The sequence below is a fragment of the Lepidochelys olivacea genome (genome assembly GCF_965140295.1).
Source record: "Lepidochelys olivacea isolate rLepOli2 genome assembly, chromosome: 6".
Taxonomy (NCBI): domain Eukaryota; kingdom Metazoa; phylum Chordata; order Testudines; family Cheloniidae; genus Lepidochelys; species Lepidochelys olivacea.
In genome coordinates this window covers 10,663,195-10,684,406 of record NC_140416.1, presented here as the reverse complement: position 1 = coordinate 10,684,406, position 21,212 = coordinate 10,663,195, and the positions used below count along the sequence as shown (strand labels likewise).

General features: G+C 49.6%; 1 pseudogene across 1 annotated transcript; it reads left to right on the top strand.

Annotated features, from left to right (window-relative positions):
* Positions 1 to 368: 368 nt before the first annotated feature.
* On the top strand, positions 369 to 18,714 carry LOC311522735 (olfactory receptor 9G4-like; annotated as a pseudogene). Its single transcript has 4 exons — positions 369 to 435; positions 15,395 to 15,477; positions 17,708 to 17,800; positions 18,019 to 18,714. The product of its transcript is annotated as an olfactory receptor 9G4-like (transcript).
* The last annotated feature ends 2,498 nt before the right edge of the window (positions 18,715 to 21,212 follow it).

The window sequence follows — 21,212 nt, the reverse complement described above, 5'->3', positions numbered from 1 at the left end:
AACTTGAGAAAATGTGGAGGAAAAAAATTTCAAAATTGTCAAAACATTTCCACATTTTCAAAATGAAAAGTTCTGGTTTTCCAGTTCAAAATAACTTGTTTTTTTAAATGTAAGCTAACTGGACTGAAAAGAAAAGAAGTTGAAATTGCAATGAACTGTTTCAAAATTATTGAAACATTTCAATTGACCACCTCCCACAAAATTAGTTTTTCTCTTTGCAAAATTTTTTTGAGATTACAACTTTTTGTCCTGATTCAAGATGGGGAAAAATTTCTAACTCTTGAAAAATACTTGCAGGGTGGAAAAACCATTTCCCACCCAGGTCTCACAAGTAACAACGGCCCACTCAGGCTGACATCTTATTCGTCATGGACTTCAACCTGGTGGCCACCATCTCCACCATCCTGGCCTCTTATGGCTCCATTACTGTTGCCTGTATTGGACCCCAGTTCTGAATTTTCACTGTTTTGGACATAGCTAATGGGTTTTGGTCTCTGCCACTAGCTACCTCGTGTCAGTATAAAACTGCATTCACATGGGAGGGCAGTCACTTCTGCTGGACAGTCCTACCCCAGGGATATAGGAACTCCCCGGCAATTTTTCACAGATACATGAGACAGGCTCTGGAGAGGATGGATTCAGCAAGGTGCATACAATATGTAGATGACCTGTTGTTAATGTCAGGGACAGAGGAAGAAGACAGGGAACTAACCGAGCAGATCCTTCAAGCTTTGGCAAGAGAAGGATTGAAGGTCAATGGGAAAAAGGCTCAGATGGGACAGACAAGAGTGACCTACTTAGGAGTGGAAGCGTCTCAGATGGGAAGGGAAATTGATAAGGGACGGGTGCAACTGATCCAGTCCCTGCCACTGCCTACAGATGTTAAAAGCTTGCAAAGTTTTCTGGGTCTAACTGGATTTTGCGGGGATTTTGTGGCCAATTATGCAGAAATAGCCCAGCCTCTATTTGACCTAACCCGAGCCTCAACTTGGGAATGGTCAGAAGAGTGTACTGAGGCAGTGAGAGTGCTAAAGGAAAATCTGGCCAGTGCTCCAGTGCTGGCCTCCCGGATGGGGAGAAATTCTTTTATCTGTACCCTTTGGTATCGGACACTACCATTGGCATTGGACACTACCATTAACACAGGAGTATGGAGCAAAGGACCGACCTGTGGCCTTTGCCTCTTGACTTTTGAGTGCTGTGGAACTGAAGTATGGATGGTGTGAAAAGGTTCTGTTGTGCTCCTACTGGGGGGTTGGGAAATTCAAATGCCTCACGGGAATGCAGAAAGTAATAGTCCAATCTCATCATGACCCCCTGTGGCTGTTAAACATGCACACAATCTTACAGGGACAAGTGAGTGGGCAGCATATTGCCCAATGGTTGCTGGCTCTACAGGCAGAAAATATTAAAGCAGAAGTGTTAAAGGAACCCATAGTCTGGGTAGCTGGATTACATCTGACTGGCACCCCACACCAATGTGAAGCCAGCCCAGGTAAAACCCAACATCAGGTGTTTCGGGCGGCTAACCCCAATCAGGTAAAGGAGGGGACACTGGTATGGTTTTTGGATGGAAGTTGTAGGTATCAAGGGGGACGGAAAACTGCAGGCTTAGCTGTTGTGGGAATCAGAGGCAATGAGACAGTCAGCACCACTGGTTTCTCACTAGAAGCAAAGTCAGCTCAGGAGGCAGAACTGGCAGCCTTGCTAACAGCTTTAAATGAAGTGGATCCCAAATTTGAGCCAGAATGTTGGGTGGTGGTAGATTCAGATTATGTATTTTGTGATGCCACATTAATGCTGAGATGGTGAGTGGATAATCATTTCAGGGCAACAGACGGCTCCACAATCAAGCATGCTACCTGGTGGAAGCGAGTGGAGGAGCTGAGTCACTGTTTAACACGGATCAATGTGGTAAAGGTAAAGGCACACAAGAAAACAGGACCCCTAAGCAGAGGGAATAATCTGGCCGATGTAGAGGCCAAGCGGGCTGCAACAGAGGCACCCCCATGGCCCTGGGAGCCAGAAGAGAGAGTGCCTGTAGCAGTGTTAACAAGAAGCGGGGTGGAGACAGATCGGGGAGGGCGAATTCGAGAGTTGCAGGAATCTGACCCAGGACTGGAAGGCATCATGAAACTTGGGGACAGGCATGTGCCAAAGGTGGAACTAATGGAAGGGATTTGGTGTGTCTTAACAACTGAGGGACCAGTAATGTTGTGCCCTCAGGGAAGTCAGACGGCTTTCTTAAGCTGTGTCAAGGTTCCTTCCCCACTCTGAACTCTAGGGTACAGATGTGGGGATCTGCATGAAAACTCCTAAGCTTACTTTTACCAGCTTAGGTTAAAACTTCCCCAAGGTACAAACTAATTTTACCCTTTGCCCTTGGACTTCCACTGCCACCACCAAACTTTATCTGGGTTCCTTAAAATACATAGTTTGGAAACATCTTTCCCCCCAAAATCCTCCCAACCCTTGCACCCCACTTCCTGGGGAAGGTTTGGTAAAAATCCTCACCAATTTGCATAGGTGACCACAGACCCAGACCCTTGGATCTGAGAACAATGAAAAAGCATTCAGTTTTCTTACAAAAAGACTTTTAATAGAAGTAAAAAGGAATCACCTCTGTAAAATCAGGATGGTAGATACCTTACAGGGTAATTAGATTCAAACATAGAGAATGCCTCTAGGCAAAACCTTAAGTTACAAAAAAGACACACAGACAGGAATATTCATTCTATTCAGCACAGCTATTTTCTCAGCCATTTAAAGAAATCATAATCTAACGCATATCTAGCTAGATTATTTACTAAGTTCTAAGACTCCATTCCTGTTCTGTCTCCGGCAAAGGCATCACACAGACAGACACAGACCCTTTGCTTCTCTCCCTCCTCCCAGCTTTTGAAAGTATTTTGTCTCCTCATTGGTCATTTTGGTCAGGTGCCAGTGAGGTTACCTTTAGCTTCTTAACCTTTTACAGGTGAAAGGATTTTTCCTCTGGCCAGGAGGGATTTTAAAGGGGTTTACCCTTCCCTTTATATTTATGACAAACTGGGTGCATGGAAGCTTGGCAGGGGGACACCCCGGGTTTGAGGAGGCACTGGGAACTTTAAAAAGGTTTTGCTGGTGGCCAGGAATGGCAGCTGATTTAAAATCACATCTGGAACGTTGTTTGGACTGTGCCAGGCACAGCCCACCACACAAGGTGCTAAGGGGAGAATTAATGAGACAAGCTCCAAGGGGACCATGGGAAAGAATACAAATTGACTACACAGGACCCCTACCACCAGATCACAGGAAAAACCGATTCATGTTGGTGGTAGTGGATGCTTTCAGCAGGTGGGTGGAAGCTTTCCCATAAAGTATCAAACTGCCCGGGTAACTGGTAAATGAGGTATTCACTCGCTGGGGGGTCCCAAAGGTGATTGACTTAGACCAAGGAGCAGCTTTCCAGTCAGATCTGTTAGGGGAGCTATCGGCCTTCACTGGAATCACACAGTTGTTCCATATTGCTTATCACCCACAGGCTGCAGGGCAAGTGGAACGCATGAACCACACCATTAAAAGTGAGCTAAGAAAGGGAGTAGAAATGGGAGGAAAAAACTGGTCAGTTACTGCCCTTTGTCTTAATGAGAATAAGGGCACAGGATTTTCTCCATATGAAGCGCTCATGAGAAGGCTCATGGAACGGTGGGAAAATCTACTTACCCCAGTACCTGGGGAAGTCACTATACACGGCTTAACACAAGAATGGATTTTAACTCTAATCGAACATGTAAAAGCAGGCGGTGGCCTGGCAAGACGAGCAAGGAGCAGCAAGAGTCAAAACATGGTATGACCTGCCTGGGGAGCGTAATCTACCCATGGTGGGAGATCTAGTGATGTACAAGATTCCAGGTCAACACCAGCTCCTAAATGGAAGGGCCCCTACCTTGTCCTTGACCAATTAGGGCCCAGTCTGCTATTACTGGGTACAGAGAATGGAGGATGAAAGTGGGTTCACTGCATGCAAATAAAAAGGTACAAACAGGGGATTGGGAAAGGGGACGTGTACATTTTGTTATGTGTGTATTACAGGTTAATTCAAAAAGGAGAAAAGGATGAAAATTCCCTGGCCCTGGATGGAACAATTACTAGTGCTAATCACAATTGTCACATTTACAAATTCTATTCAGATCCCACGATGTGAAGTGTCAAAAGGAGGAAACACATGGACGGCTACACATGCAACCTGTGGCAATAAAGCTAATGAAGACTATGAGAATCTCCCCATAGAAAGATGTACCACTAATACTCCAACAGGAATTGGGCAGTGTTGGTATATGGTTTATGGATTAGATGGGGGAATCCCAACCTGGTGGAGAATATCAAATTTATCAGAAAATATCGAATGGTACTCCCTGGGTGCTGCCATGATTAACGATAGTGGAAAACACAGTTACCCAGCTATGTAGTTTGTTACAGAGGGTCCAAAGAATATAACCCTCTAGTGTCCTGGAGCAAACGATCCCTCTTGGGAAAATAGGGCCCCACATTTAGGGTGTGATGTTACTATATGTAACCACAATGGTACTTCCATGGAAGATAATCCCCGAAGGTGTGATTGTTATGTACATATTACATTAGGCGTAAAATCCCCTTTGGGACGCTGGGTGTAAGATGAGTTAACCATTTTACAGAATGTAACCCTACAGGTGATATGGATGCCAAGTTGGAAGAATCCAAATTTAAAGTGGCCACAGCCTGGAGCCGAGAATATTCCCCGATGAGCAAATGTCTGGGACCCATTGTGGGAGCAGGTGCAGCCAGCACTTTTTAACGTGTCCTTTCACTCTATTACATGGGTGGGACGCCCCAAGGAATGGTGGGTGGACCAAATCCATCCTAATTGTAGTATGTACATAAAAGGATTGAAACAACAATTCAATGCATGGGTGAGGGGACACACCTGGAATCGTCGTCGGAAAAGGGGGTTGTGGGCAGCGGGGAACACTATGCTGGGTACATGGAATCTGGGGGACGAGTGGGTAACCAAACAATTAGTAAGCCAAAATATGAAATTTCAACAACAAATTAATGAATTAATGGCACAGCAACAATCGGCAGTTGCCACAGGGTGGAGGACAGCAGTAGAGGTAAACTTGCAGTTAAATCGTTGGGCAGGGGACCTGGTGACATCGGTAGGGGATGGCTTCAGAAGACTAACATGGGGAGAAGTGTGCGTAGGTATTCAAAATGCTCAGCTAATAATGTTAATGGATATTATGAGAGATGCTTGGTCAGAACAATGGCCTTCAGTATTAAATCGGGAGGCTAGCCCATATTTATCCACAATTGCAAAAACATACCCATCTACCTGGAAAATAACATCCCCGACCTGTGGGGACAGTTCTTGTGCAATTGTTACTATGATACCATGGGAAGGAAATGCAAATAAGGTGGTTCCCTTGAACCCTATGGGAGTAAGTAGGGAAGGGGGAGTGCGTTGGGAGCCACTAGGAAATAGGTGGTGGGGGGGTGGAATGGGGTAAATTGGACTGTCATCACATTAAGCAGTTGTATATCCAGAAGAGGAATATGGATGTGCCCCTCTCCTGTGACTATGGAGGAGCAGGATCAATGGCCTATTGCAAAGGGGGGGCATTTAGGGGTAATATATATGGGGTACAGTGTATTCTGTTGGGAATGTATGCAATCCTGCAATATAACACTAGGAGGCAAAATCCTTCCAGTGTATGACCAAATTATGAACTTCTATACACTGCCACCTGGACTATGGTGCACCAATGGATCAGTGGACTTAATTGTTGTAAACAATCGAACCGGCACCTACTACCCCATACTGTACAAAGTAGTTGAATTGGTTTGGACAATACCAAATTTCACTGTGGATATTCAATGGACACACAATATGGACAAAAGTACACAAAGATTACAAGAGCAACTTGCTGCAAGCGCCAACAGTTGGACACACTTACAATACACTACAGGATGGCACTGACAAAATTTTAACCTTATCAAAGGAGGAGAAGCAGTGTTTTTGGTGGTGGCCAGGCTGTTGGACCATACTGCAGTGGTCAGGACTCTCGGTGTTGCTGTGGATTATCATAGCAGCTGATGTATTGTTAACTATATAGTATGCATATGGAAACGATCAAGGGGGGCACAACCCCCTAGAGAACAGCCACTAATTATAACCTATAAGTAATGTAGTAAGCCCCCCCCCCCAAGTGTACTAGACAACCTGGACCCAACCTTCTCGGGCCCACTATACTGGGAAGTCTGGAACACTAATTTTAATAGGTGTAGTATGCCCGTACGAGAGAAGGTGCAGGGCATGGTACTACACAAGGGGCAGTGGGACAGATGGAGCATCGACACCTTCCACCTTGATGCCTGGCCCTATCAGAAAGTGTGTCGCCATATGTCCTATGCTTTTCCTGGGATACCTGGTGTAGCCAAACAGCCAGCCCCCCCCCCCTCTCAGACCAGCATTGCTGGGAACACAAGGGAGCCAAAACAACAGGGCACTTAACATAAATTCCAGCACAGCCTTTGAAGCTGTGAGAAGCCCAGGTGTGCTGCTCCAATGTGCCTCTGGGAACATATACAATGATTAGGCTCACAGCAGACAGAGAAGCTGTGACAGACATGGCTCTTAGCCCCTACTAAATAGCGTGATGCACACACCCCAACATCATAGGTGGGAAAATATTTACCCTGATAAAAGGAATGTCCAGTAGTCGACACTTATTGTTTCTCTCCCTTGCAAGTGTAAACTACTCTTGCGAGAGCTGGCGTCGCCCAGACAGACCAGCCCCAATTTGGCATAAGAAAGGAGAAAGAGAATAAAGGAGTACAGAGGTATAAGTATGGGACCTACAGCACCATGATTTTTGAGTGCTTTTCACTATCTATCTGCTGGTCAGATAAGTGACAGCCTCCCAAGGCTTCTGCAGCTAAGAGGGTCCCTACGCCTTGTCCCTTATTCGTCTTTCGGCGGAATTGAGTGACCGATCCTGGCTTGGCACCGCTGGAATCGAGAGATGCAAGGAGGGTAAGAAGCATCCACACCTGATCTCCTATCTTTAGTGTACACATATTTTGAAATAGAGCTCTATACTTTGTTTTCTTTCTTTGGGATTGTGGCTTCAGTTTTGTAACTTGTTTGTGTGTGTAACATCTCTACATTTAAATAAGTAGGCACTAGCAATTTTGTAACCACATGATTAGAATCTAGTTTAATAAATTTTGGTAACCATTTGTGCATAAGCCTGACTTGTTTTCTCTGGTTTACTGTAAAGCAGCCAACACAATTAAAGAACCTCAGCCGTTTTGGCTTTAAAGCCTGGCCATTAGGTGAGAGTACTAAGAGCCTAGCGTTGAGTTGTGCCGCCTCCACAGGGCAAACTCTTGGGGCGCCTGTCAGTCAGTATTGACTGCCCACTGCGAAGGAGCTCTGAGCTCTAGCAGTTAAAGTCACGGGTGTTTAGGACCTTGGGGCATCCGTCAGCCTAGCTCGGGCTGCCCGCCGCGAAGGGACAGTGCGTCCTAGCGGTTAAAGTCACGGATGGTATAAAACGGGCATAGCTGGCACCTCACCAAACATCCTTGGCCATCGGCTAACACCTGGGCAGGAGGATCCCAAAATTAAAAACGGGGTGGAGTGTTAGGATATAGATATTCAGGCCTGCCTGTAAAGGCCTATACTCTCAGAATGTAGGTATATGTTTATTATTTAGCTAGTAACAGAGGTATACAAGAAAGAATCTGTGTAAGGGCCTTCTCTCACTGTGACAGTCTGAGGCCCTGTTCTTAGGCTAAGGCCTTTGGCTAAGCAGCAGAGGCAGCCATAAACTGGGAAGCGAAGGGTCACATCCTCACATTCCAAACTAGTCAATCTGGGGCTGTTAGGAAGGTGATCCGATCTATCACCTCCAGAGAAAGGGAAGAGCCTAGAAGATGTAAAAGGAAATTTAGGTTGATAGTTTTCTGTCTGGTAAGAACTCACTTATCAATAGATACAGCTGGGGAACCCTTATGTCTTTATAGATGTAGTTGTGAAATCCTCACTTCTGTATTGTTTTGTCATTATAGTTCCCACTTTGCTATTGTTTATTGGCATGGTCTCTGTCTGGTTCTGTGATTGTTTCTGTCTGCTGTATAATTAATTTTGCTGGGTGTAAACTAATTAAGGTGGTGGCATATAATTGTAACCCTTCTGCCAGGCCAAGTTGATAGCAGCAAGGGCCGGGTTCAGTACACAGGGGTTCCCTCTCATCAAAGCAAATGCAAAACTGGCTCAAGCCCCCACCCAGTGACCTGGGAAAATCTTACACACCCCCTGGGTGCCTCAAGGAGGCAATACTTCCCCTCTCACAAGCACAGAGTCTCGGTGTAGCAGAGAATCTTTAATAACATGAGGTAAACGACATCAGCATTAAATTGGGGAAACACCACAACTAGTGTTCATTAACCAAACCATGAGCAAAGACCCACCCCAGCAAATTGGGCCACATCCTTTCCCTCGGTTCTTGAGTCCCAGAACCCAAAAGTTTCTTGAGTCCAGCAATCCACAAATCACCCAAAGTCCAAAAAGTCCAGCCCCAGAGTTCAAAAGTTCATCTGCAGAGTGCTACTCCCCAGTCTGGCTAAAATGTGCCTGTGTGTGGGGGGAAAGAGGTAAGGGGCACCTTACGTGTCCTGAAGCTGACTGCCCCACAGGGCTCTGCTCCACCACGACCGGCTCCGCTCTACACAGCTCACCGTCTCATGAACAGCTCTGCTCAGCTCACCGTCTCACGAACACGCCGCTGTCTCACGAATGGATCTGCTCAGCTCACCTTGCCATCTCACAAACACTCCACCAGCCTATCCACGAACGGCACTGCTGCACTCTAGATCTTCCGGCTCCCCACTACTTGACACCGTGCTCAGTGATTCCAGCTTATAGTAGTGGGAGCCTTAGTGCTGGTGCACCATAAGGCCAAAGTGAATTCAGCACAGTACCTGTAGCAAAACTCTTAATCCACCCAAAATTAGCTCTGACATTCCACAGTGGAGAGAGACAGAGGTACAATTGGTGTTTCAGGCCACCACAAGAGGGCCCACATCACCAGGTACTAATACCTATCTCAAGCCTCTCTCAATTCACAGAATTTTGGAACCCATGTCCCTTGCCTAGCGAGTGCTACTTAGTTGATGGTGAGTCCCTCCATCATAACAAAAGGCCAAGTACAGTTCCAAGCACAGTTCCCATAATCAGGGTAATAACAATTTATTCTTCCCGCCTCAATAACAGAGACACTGGGGATCCCACAACAGCCAAAGTGACCATTTGGGCAGTTATGGCTTCATTCTAGTTGGGGTGGGTGTGCCTATGCAAATGAGATCAGCCCCTGAAGTTCTTTTCCACAACTTGCCACACCTCACCACCAGATGTCAGGGTGGAGCTCATCCTGACTCTGCTAACATAATTGGTTAGCTAATCATGTTACAATATGTTAGGATTGGTTAGTTAAATTTCAGTAGAATGATTTGTTAAGGTATAGCTAAGAATATTACTATATAAATTAGGGGCAAACAGGAAGTAAGTTGGGATTCGAAAATAAGAAAAAAGGAACTTGGATTCAAGCTTGCTGGAAGTTCACCCCAACGAACATCGAATGGTTTGCACCTTCGGCCTTCAGGTATGGCTGCTCTCTGTTCATGCGAGAAGGGCCCGGGAAGTGGGAGAGTGAAGGAATAAGCTCTCTCTATCTAACTTTTTGTGGGCCCGGTGCCAAACATATTTGAGGGCCCCCATATAGTCATTATGGGCCTCTTCCAAGTGTGGGCCTGGCGCAATGCCGCTGTAGTATACCCGGCACTGCTGGGATGGGGATGAAAACCTTTATTCATACAAAATCAGATATTTGAAGCCACACTTGATTGAGACCTCCACTCAGCCCATAGAGAACAAACTGGGCTAGCATCCGTATATGCAGAGTACTCTTGAATTTGTTTTATTTGTGTGGGAGGGGGGTTGTTTGTTAGTTTTGTCTTTTTTGTTTAAACACTCAGGGCCTGCTTGGGGCCCTGAACACAAGTGCTTAGGTAGCACATTTATGAGCCATATTAAGCCCGGATGGAGCAGTCAGTGGAGTTGCACCTGCAACTCCGCATCATCAACACCACTTCCTCCACGCAAAGTTATGTTTCATAAATACATTTTTTGAAAGCTGGATTTTCTACTTTGGTACAATAATGTTTACAAAACTTTTTAAAAAGTTAGTTTCTTTAGCCTATTTCTCCCTTTGCCTCACCACCCCTCATGACTTCAAGTGAAACAGTAAAGTTACTGGGGAGGAGTGTGGGGAGGAAAATTGCTGGTGCCCTTTTTGCAGGGAGAAAGGGCCACTGAGACATACACCAAGGCTACCACAATCCAGCCTCAAGCCCCCACCCCAACCTTCACATCTGGGCTCTCCTCCTATCCCTCCTACTGTCTGCATCCCACACAACTAACCTCCACTTTCACACAAAAGCTCTCCTCAATCTCCCTGCTACCGCCCACCCACCCCCCACTTTCACCCCAGGGCTGTCACCTTCCTCCCTTCTACTGCCCCATACAGAGCCAACCCCCGACCTTCAAGTCAGACTTTCCCCTCCCTCCCTCTTCCACTCCACCCTGCTTCTCCTACCTCCCCCCGGGGTCACTGCCAGCTCCCACAGTGCACACGGACTTGCCCCACAATGCCCCTTCCCCCAAAACTGTGCTGTGCCCTCTCCCCGGAGTGTGGGGGAAGTTTCTGGGCATTCCCACTGGCAGCCAGCCCCGCTGTCATCATGCCCCCAACCCTGGGGGCCACAGACAACCAGCCTCCCCTGTATCGGCCCACTGGCAGGGGACACACACTGCACAGGCGCTGACTTTATAATGTGCCCCCTGGATCTGCCCCAGACCCCTCCCCCACTATACCCCTTCCCCCAAGGCCCAACTTCCACCCTGCCTCTTCCCAGCCTGTTCTGCCCCCTCCCCAGAGTGTGCCATGTCCTCACTCCTCCCCCATCCCCCCCAGAGCCTCTTGTGTGCCGAGAAACAGCTGATTATGGCAGGCAGGAGGTGCAGGGAGGGAGGGAGAGGCGTTGATTAGTGGGGCCTGCTAGTGGGCAGGAGACACTGCGGGGAGGGGGAGGTTCTGATGGGGGGCATCTAGAGAGAGGATTCTCTGCACCACCTCAAACCACCAGCCCACCCCAACCAAGATCCCATCTCTAGCAGTGGCCAGATCTCTGATGCTTCAGAGGAAGATGGAATAATTCCCTAGATTACAGCTGAGCATCAGTGGGGGGCAAATCTTTCCTGACCCCTTCAGTGTCTGGCTGAAGCCATGCAGCTTGAGGGTGGATTATAGTCATTAGGGTCTCCAGTACGTGTCCCCAGAGCACAGCACTGTGCTTGGAAGAGGAGGCTTCCAGGTGTCTTGCCTACGTGCCTGTATTCAGAAAGTCTCTAGCTGTGTTTTTGGATGGGGTGGGGAGCTAGGGGAGAAACGCTTGCTCTGTGCCAGAGTCATAAAGCCGCTCAGGGTGGGGTGAGGATTCCCTGGCCCTCGGACAGGGGCCAGTCACAAAAAAAAGTGCCCTGTATCTTGGCACCAGGGTTTCTGAATGCCCTGGTGGGCAGTGGCTGCCATAGAAACCCAAGGAGAATGATACGGGTTGCAGTGTAAAGCTGTGAGTCGGGGCGGGGGGGAGGGAGTGCTCACTCTGGGAGGGATGGTTGGGGGGAGGGATAGCTCAGTGGTTTGAGCATTGGCTTGCTAAACCCAGGATTGTGAGTTCAATCCTTGAGGGGGCCATTTAGGGATCTGGGGCAAAAATTGGGGATTGGTCCTGCTTTGAGCAGGGGGTTGGACTAGATGACCTCCTGAGGTCCCTTCCAACCCTGAGATTCTATGATAGGGGAATTCTGCATGCTCGGCTGCATGGGGGGAAGAGGGGACTCCAGCTCACTTGGCCCCTTTTGAAACCCTCTAAAGAGCAGGCAGCAGAGTCAGAGTGGAAGTAAGGGCAGAGTGAGGGCAGCAGCATCAGCAGATGTTACTGAGCCGGCTCAGTTCCTGTGAGCATGCTCAGTACAACCGAGACAGGGAATTCTGCCCAGGAGGGGACTCTGGCTCGCTCACCCCTGACCCTGGCAACTGGGGCGGCAGCGGGCCACCCCACATCCGGGCCCTGCTGCAGGGACAGGGGCCGAGCAAGCCAGAGCCCCACTCCCTCTCCTTGCAGCCAAGCCCCAGCTGCCTCCCAGCCAGGCTCTCTCATGCAGAAGCGGCTCTGTCCCGCTCCCTGCCCGACTGCCAGGGAGAGTGGGTCAAACTTGCCTGGGGGAGGGGGAAGACACAGGGAGAGAAAGACAGAACCTCCCCGGGACCTCTCCCTGCAGGTAATGTGGGGTGGGGAGAATGCGGCGGCCCTGGGCTGAGCGGGGGAGTGTGTCACTCAGCAGGGGAGACATGTGGAGCCGGCATATGTCCTCCCCTTTAGCTTGTGCTCCCCCAGTCATAATTTGCCCCACAGCAAATGACTCACTGGAGCCGCCGTTACTTCTCCCTACTCTTGTGCTGCCCCATTTCACCATCTTTAGCTGAGTCTCCATCGTGGTGACAGGTCTTGTGAGGCTGTCGCTTGAGCCTACTTCCCTCACCAGCTTCTTCACAGTCTCTTCACTGAGCATTTTCTCATAAAACCTCTGCCTAGTGATTTCACCGTCTTCCACAAGCAGTCTTCCCTTTTCATCTCCTAAATGCTCTGTGCTTCTTTGCCTAATCTTGGCTAATCTATGTATTCCTTCCCCCCTTCCTTTGTTAGTAGTTCTGCATAAAAACCTTTAAATGGTTGACCTTTAGCTTCCACCCACCGCACTTTCACCTTTTTCTTTCCCAGCTTGTTTCCTCATCACTTTCCACCAGTCTGACTTTTTGCTATTGCTTAAGCCTGCCTGTCCTACTTCTTCTTCTTCCTCCCTGCCTCCTGCCCATTGTTGGATGCCACATCTCCTTGCCGTGAAATTTCCCTCCTTTCCTTTGGACAGAGGGAGCTTCTACACTTCCTGTAATCTGATATTTTCCCCCAAAACCTCCTTGGTATCGTTGTGGTCATTGTCCAACCTCTGCAGAACCTCATCCTTATATCTTCGACTAACTTCGCTATCCGCGAACCTCCACCACTCTGTCCTTTGTTCCACAGCTTGTTTCTTGCCCTTCCCTAGACTTTTCACCCAGACATCGATTACAAGCTGTCTACGTCTCTCCACAATCTGCTCTCCTGGCATCACCTAACAGTTTCATGCTTTTTAGATCTGTTCCTCTTGTCAGGAAGCTGTTGAGCTGGGATGTGTTGGCACCACCCTGGTGTGTAATTAAGAGCTTCTCCCTCTTTACAGAGTCTGTATTGGCAAGACTCAGGCCATGGGCTCTGGCTAACTCTAAGCTATGCTCACCAGCTTTGCTTCCTGTTCCAAAGCCTCGGCCTCCATGACCATCGTCAGAGCCTTCACAGTGTTCTGCCACACATCTGTGGAGATCGTCTTTGATACTGCAGGCTGAGTGCTTGGTTATGGCATGAGACGTTGCACTCTATATGTTTATGGAAATATGCTTACGAGTGTGGATATGATGTAACTGGAATATGCTTTATGCAAAAGGTCTCTTGTAAGGTATCATTACAAAGCTTATAATCTACTGAGTGTGGTCATCCTATTTGTATGTATGTATCATTCTTGTATCTAAAACTAGAAATATGAAGTATTATTCTGAAGTCCTGTTGTAATTAAGCAAAGTGTGGGCCATCAATGGTGGCTTGGAATCTTGATGGCTCCCATTAACTAGGACAATTGATTGTAGATGGCTCTGTTTATTTGCAAAACTTCCTGGATACGTGCAGGTCAGTGCTGGAAGAATGAAGGCTGGGGTCTCACAGGACATGTGACCATAACACCTGTATCTGCAAAAAGAAAAGGAGGACTTTTGGCACCTTAGAGACTAACACATTTATTTGAGCATTAATAATAGAATACCATTTATTTTATTATGGTATTCTATTATTAACAGTGTGATTAATTGTGCGATTAATCATGATTAATTTTTTAATCGCTTGACAGCCCTAGTATTCATTGTGGACAGGATCCACACCAGACCAAGGGCAATGGGGAGTTCTTAACTTTAACAACTGTGCTCGGACCACACAATAATTATGCTAAGGAGGGTGCTTGCATTGGGAAACCAGTCTGGCCAAGTTGATTTGCTGGGTTTTGGGGAGTGGAAATTCCCGAAGCAGGACAAAGAAAGAGGGGTGACTAAACTGGGGGTTATAAATGGACTCCTGGGGGAGGCTGGAGAGGCACACATAGGGAGTTTGGACAGCAGAGGGGAAGGGGATGGGCCAGTCCTAGGGGGTGAACTGGAGGAGAGATGGATCCATGTTTCAGAACCCAAGCCCCCACGGAGGGGAGCGGGACAGGAGGGAGCACCACCCAGCCCTGGCCCGCCCCACCCCCAGCTCTGCTCCAGCCCCGCCCCCAGCTGCAGACCCAGCTCTCAGCCGTGCACCTGTCCTCGTCCCCAGCCTTGGTCGCTGGCTGTGGCTCTGGATCCAGACTCATGCCCAGCTGCGGCCCCAACCTTGGCCCCCTTACACCTGTCTACATCCATTTTCCTCCCCTCCCCCAGGAGCCTTGGCCCTGCTCCTGGCCCTGGCTCAGGGGGTGGGGGGGAATGGAGGCACGAACATGAGGACAGGGGTGGGGTGACCCTCAAAAGTTTGGAGACCACTGTTGTAGGGGCTGGGCAGGGGGCTGCATGGTCAGAGCTCTCAGGATGGGGTGCTGAATAGAGGCTATGCGCCCCGAGCGTGTGCCGAGGGACCGCAGTGTCTGAGCTCTGTTCAGACTCTGCAGGCTCAAAAGACCTGGGACAGCAGTTTAGGGAGAGGCCGCAGGGGGCGGGAGGGGGGTGCTCGACTGGACCAGCCCCACGGACAGACGCACAGCCAGGGGATGGAACTGATTGCAGATCAAACGTCTCTTGCTTCACCTTCTGTCAATGCCCCTCACCAGCCTGCCCAGGGGGACCTGCTCTGGGCAGAGAGGGGCAGGCCCGACTATGCTGCTCTGCTGAGGCTGCCAAGGACAGGCGGTTAGCACAGCTGGGGTTGGAGTTTTTGAGATGGGGACTCCTGTGAGGCAGGAGCTGGGCTGGGACCCACCCAGTGGGAACAACGCCTGGCTTCTCCAAGGGCGGTTATGGCACCAGCTGCTCCTCTGCTCATTAAACTCCTCTAGGTGGTGCCATGTTCCCGCTGCCCCCTCCTGGGGTCTAACAGCAGCCTGGGCTCAGTCTCCTTCTCTCTGCAGGTGTCCAGGAGCTGGACCGAGCCCAGAAGTTCAGCGGTGTCATCCTGGTGGCTGCAGGACAGAGCTTCCCCCACACGGGGTGGGTATGTGTGTTATGCTCCGCACTCCCGCCTGCTGGCAGAAGCGGGACAAAGGAGCACCAGAAACAAGTTGTCCGCTCAGGGTACAGCAGGGGCTCTGTACTCCAGCACAGGCATCGGCCCACCCCTGGGGACAGCTCTCACCTGCGTCCTGGTGTATGTTGCACAGTGTGCGGTACCCCCCGGAAATAAGTGATGCCTTCAGCTTCCCCCAGGCACACTCCCCCACCATCCGTCAACTGCTTTGGGGGTGGCTGAGCCTTCTGCTGCCAGGCGCTCTCTCATCAGGGTTTAGCTTCATAAGCCAGGGCAGGGGCTGGGCCTGGCCACCCACACAAAAGCGGGCACAGACACCCCATCTATAGCCGTATCATGTGGGGGGACCAAAGCTCCTTCTTGTCCAAACAGGTAAATGGCTACGCAGGTGGTGTCGGAGAGAAGGCTTTGGATTCTTTGACCATGGGATGGTGTTCCAAGAAGGAGGAGTGCTAGGCAGAGACGGGCTCCACCTAACGAAGAGAGGGAACAGCAACTTTGCAAGCAGGCTGGCTAACCTAGTGAGGAGGGCTTTAAACTAGGTTCACTGGGGAAGGAGACCAAAGCCCTGAGGTAAGTGGGGAAGTGGGATATCGGGAGGAAGCACGAGCAGGAGAGCACAAGGGGGGAGGACTCTTGCCTCATACTGAGAAAGCAGGACAATCAGCGAGTTATCTCAAGTGCCTATTCACAAATGCAAGAAGCCTGGGAAACAAGCAGGGAGAACTGGAAGTCCTGGCACAGTCAAAGAATGATGATGTGATTGGAATAACAGAGACATGGTGGGATAACTCACATGACTAGAGTACTGTCATGGATGGATATAAACTGTTCAGGAAGGACAGGCAGGGCAGAAAAGGTGGGGGAGTTACATTGTATGTAAGAGAGCAGTATGACTGCTCAGAGCTCCGCTATGAAACTGCAGAAAAACCTGAGTGTCTCTGGATTAAGTTTAGAAGTGTGAGCAACAAGGGTGATGTCGTGGTGGGAGTCTGCTATAGACCACCGGACCGGGGGATGAGGTGGATGAGGCTTTCTTCTGGCGACTAACGGAAGTTACTAGATCGCAGGCCCTGGTTCTCATGGGAGACTTCAATCACCCTGATGTCTGCTGGGAGAGCAATACAGCAGTGCACACACAATCCAGGAAGGTTTTGGAAAGTGTAGGGGACAATTTCCTGGTGCAAGTGCTGGAGGAACCAACTAGGGGCAGAGCTCTTCTTGACCGGCTGCTCACAAGCCAGGAAGAATTAGTAGGAGAAGCAAAAGTGGAGGGGAACCTGGGAGGCAGTGACCATGAGCTGGTCGAGTTCAGGATCCTGACACAGGGAAGAAAGGAGAGCAGGAGAATACGGACCTGGACTTCAGAAAAGCAGACTTTGACTCCCTCAGGGAACTGATGAGCAGGATCCCCTGGGAGAATAACATGAGGGGGAAAGGAATCCAGGAGAGCTGGCCGTATTTTAAAGAATCCTTATTGAGGTTACAGGGACAAACATCCCGATGTGTAGAAAGAATAGTAAATATGGCAGGCGACCAGCTTGGCTTCACAGTGAAATCCTTGCTGATCTTAAACACAAAAAAGAAGCTTACAAGAAGTGAAAGATTAGACAAATGACCAGGGAAGAGTATAAAAATATTGCTCAGGCATGCAGGAGTGAAATCTGGAAGGCCAAATCACACCTGGAGTTGCAGCTAGCAAGAGATGTTAAGAGTAAAAAGAAGGGTTTCTTCAGGTATGTTAGCAACAAGAAGAAAGTCAAGGAAAGTGTGGGCCCCTTACTGAGTGACCACCCACCAGCTCACCTGTCTTCGAGGTGCCCTTTATGGTAATTTATGCCACCACAGGACATGACAGTGGAATCTGCTTGAGGCCACAAACCAGTGTTCCCATTAATTTTTCGCACACGTTTGTGGAATGAATTTTGTTATGTGCACTAATATGGAGGTGATGTGTGACCTCCATATTTGATGCATATAACAAAATTCATGTGATGGGTGTGGGGCCGAGGGGTTCGGAGTACAGGAGGGAGCTCAGGGGCTGGGGCAGAGAGTTGGAGTGTGGGGTGGGGGGTGAGGGCTCCTGCTGGGTTTGCGGGCTCTGGGGCGAGGCCAGGGATGAGGGGTTTGGGGTGGAGGCTGCCCCAGGGCTACGGTGGGGAGAAAGGACTCCCACCAGCTCTCTCTCTCCCCACAGCAGCACCTGGGCTGGTGGACAGGAGAGGTGCCTTTCCCCGCCATGAAGCTCCAGGGTTGGGACTGCAGGATAGGCGCCTCTCCCCCGGCCACGGTAGGTCTGGACCAGCGCTGGGTTTGGGTGCCTCTCCCCCGGCTGCGGCATGGCTGGGGAAGAGGCATCTCTCCTCACTGCAGCCCTGAGGGCCTGCGCGGCGCTTAATCGTCTGCTGCACGGCCGAGCAGATTAGAGGGAATTTAGGCACCTCCACACCCCCATGGACTTCTTCACTGGCAGCTTGTCCTTCCGGATCCTGGCTGACTTGCTGTTAGACTATAGGGGCACCTCCCTGGCTAGCTGTGCCGCCCAGTCCTTCTGGCTTGGCAGACATCTTCCTGGCGGTCATGGCCTACAATTGCTACATGGCCACCTGCAACCCGCTGCACGACACCACCACCATGTCCAAAGGGCTCTGCCTCCTGCTGGTAGCCTGGTCCTATGTGGGTGGCTTCCTCAATGCTGTGGCCCACACAGCCACACCTTCCGTTTGGACTTCTGTGGCTCCAATGTCATCAACCATTTCTTCTGCGATGTGCCACAACTGCTGGGCCTCTCCTGTGACTCCAGCCACACCTACTAGGCCATCCTCTTTGGCTTTGTCAGTGGCACTGTCGTCGTCAGCATTCTCATTATCCTACGGCTACGTTGTAGCTGCCGGCCTATTCATCCACTCAGCCAAGGGCCGGCGCAAGACCTTCTCTGCTGGTGCTGCCCACCTGGCCTCCATTGCCTTGTACTACGGTTCCCTCCTCTTCATGTAGATGAGGCCCAGCTTCAGCTACTTACTTGATCAGGACAAGGTGGCCTCCCTTCTCTACACGGTGCTGAACCCCTTGCTGAATCCAATCATCTACAGCCTGAGGAACAAGGACATAAAGGAGGCCCTGAGAAAGACCATCAGCAAAGGCAGGCTCCTTGTTAAACAAATGTCATGTGACACTGATGAACCAATAAAGACAAAGGCCTGATAGGCTGCTGCTGTCATTACTGCCCCGGCAGGTGTTGTTCAAAGGGTGCCAGATGGGAGAAAATCAGAGCTACTCCCTTGCTTCCATAGTCACCAGTGTAACTGCAGGGACAGCAGGGAAGGGTGAGCATGGGACACAGGGCCTCTCAGCTCTGGGCACTGATTCCAGACTGGCCGCCCTCCTAGGGGTCGTGCCCTGGGGCCAGAGCTAGCCCCATGGGGGCGGGAAGGGAGTGCCACACCACACTTCCAGCCTGGGGCAGGCACGGCTGGAAAAGTTTATGCACCACTGTGGTACATAATACCTTACATGGGACCTTTGAGATGAATATCATGACAACACCATGTGAGGTGTGCTTTTACTGTTACATATCAGGGAGCCAATTGCCAACTGGCATTGGGGTGTTCCTAGAGTCACAGCTTGATTAGGGTGTGGCAGCAGAGAGACTGTCCTGGGGGAATATGCAGAGAGGAAGTGTCTAGATTGGAGTTCACTCTCTCTGGGCATCCAGTGACAGCAGGTAGGGTTGCCAATTTTGGTTGGGCATATTCCAGGAGGTTTCATCACATGAATAGGCAGCAGGTTGAAAACAAATAAAAGGAAGTATTTCGTCACACAATGCACAGTCAACCTGTGGAACTCCTTGCCAGAGGATGTTGTGAAGGCCAAGGCCATAACAGGGTTAAAGAAAGAACTGGATAAATTCATGGAGGATAGATCCATCAATGGCTACTAGCCAGGATGGGCAGGAATGGTGTCTCTAGCCTCTGTTTGCCAGAAGCTGGGAATCAGCAACAGGGGATGGATCACTTGATGATTACCTTTTCTGTTCATTCCCTCTGGGGTACCTGGCACTGGCCACTGTTGGAAGACAGGATACTGGGTTAGATGGACCTTTGGTCTGACCCAGTAGGGCCATTCTTATGTTCTTATATGACATAATATTTAATTAAAAGATTCATCTGGAGACTCATGGACAATCCTGGAGGGGTGGCAACCCTAACAGCAGGAGACTGGGAGAGTCACTGAAAGGCAGGATACAGGCCTGCACAGAGCCTGTGGGGAAGCAATAGATACTGAGGGAGGAGGCCCTGCAGCCAGCGTGGAATAAGAAGGGGATTGTAGGGCAGCTCCCACACATGGTTCTCAAGGGGGCAGCAACCTGAAAAACTGTGGCAGCCCCAGGAACCTCAGACCCAAGGGATGAGCCTGGGGAAGGGATCTGTGTGGCTCGCCTGGATGTTAGGCTTAAAGGGAAGGAGCTAGGCAATGGTGCTTGCAAAGGGCGGACGTAGGGAGTACATCATGGGGACTGTGGGGTGGGGGGCGGCCTAATTATTGTGCACAGGGGGGAAAACCTGCAAGCATGAAACAGGAGGGAACTGCTTCCTTCAGGCCCCACTGTGGAGGGGACCCCAAGTGCTGCCAGCCCCACGTGTACAAAAATCATGAGTCATATACCACCCCACTTCCACATGCAGCTGGGCTGTAGGAAAATGGCCATCCCGCCCCCTTTGGCCCTATTGGCAGGAATGAGCAAGGGTGGCCATTTTGAATAAGGAAAAATTGGTGAGTTGGACAGCCTTTGCTGGCATTTTCGTGAGACAGGTTAAAAAACACCCACCCCCCACATTGCGGGGATCACGATAGAATCATGAGAGTTGGCAACACTGAGACCATAGATGACAAGAGCGAATCTTGGCTGGCGGGATAGACAGACCAATGCCTAATTCCTTTTAATTAAGGGATGCGTTATCCAGGTTACTAGTCCTGAGGCACCAATGGAGAATGGATACCCATGTACCCCTATATTGGACTTCCCCTAGGGGTCTAGTTAGGAACTGCTGTTAAGCTCCTATTGTAGCTACCTGAGCCATTGTATTCTGCTGTCTTCTCTTCCCACCAACCCTAATAAAGAATCATTTACCTCCAGCTGTGTGTGCACCTGCTTATTGGGGTTACACTTCATGCTACAACCTATAGGCTTAGCTGATGATGTGCCTATGGATTGGCCTCTGAGCTCACGATGTACAGGGGTGCTACTGTGTATCTGGAAAGGTTTGGTGTTCCACAGTGCCCCCAGTGGGTGGAGTGAATTACACTGTTTTGGGAAGGATATAAAGAAAACCCCCTGGGTTAAGCACAGAAGGGTTACAACTCTGAAGAGAAGTGAGGAACAAGGGACTTAATATAGTTACTTAATTACTTCACAGCACTGCATGTATCCGATGAAGTGAGCTGTAGCTCACGAAAACTTACGCTCAGATAAATTTGTTAGTCTCTAAGGTGCCACAAGTACTCCTTTTCTTTTCACAGCAATACTGTGAGCCTAAATAAAGGAAAGAAAGGCTGGTGCTGTGGTTAAGGCAAGGTGGGTTCAATTCCCAGCTCTGCTAGATACTCCCTGTCTGATTTTTCAGCAAGTTACTCTTTCTGTGCCTCAGTTCCTCATCTGTAAAATGGGGATAATTATCATTCCTTTGTCTATTTAGATTGTA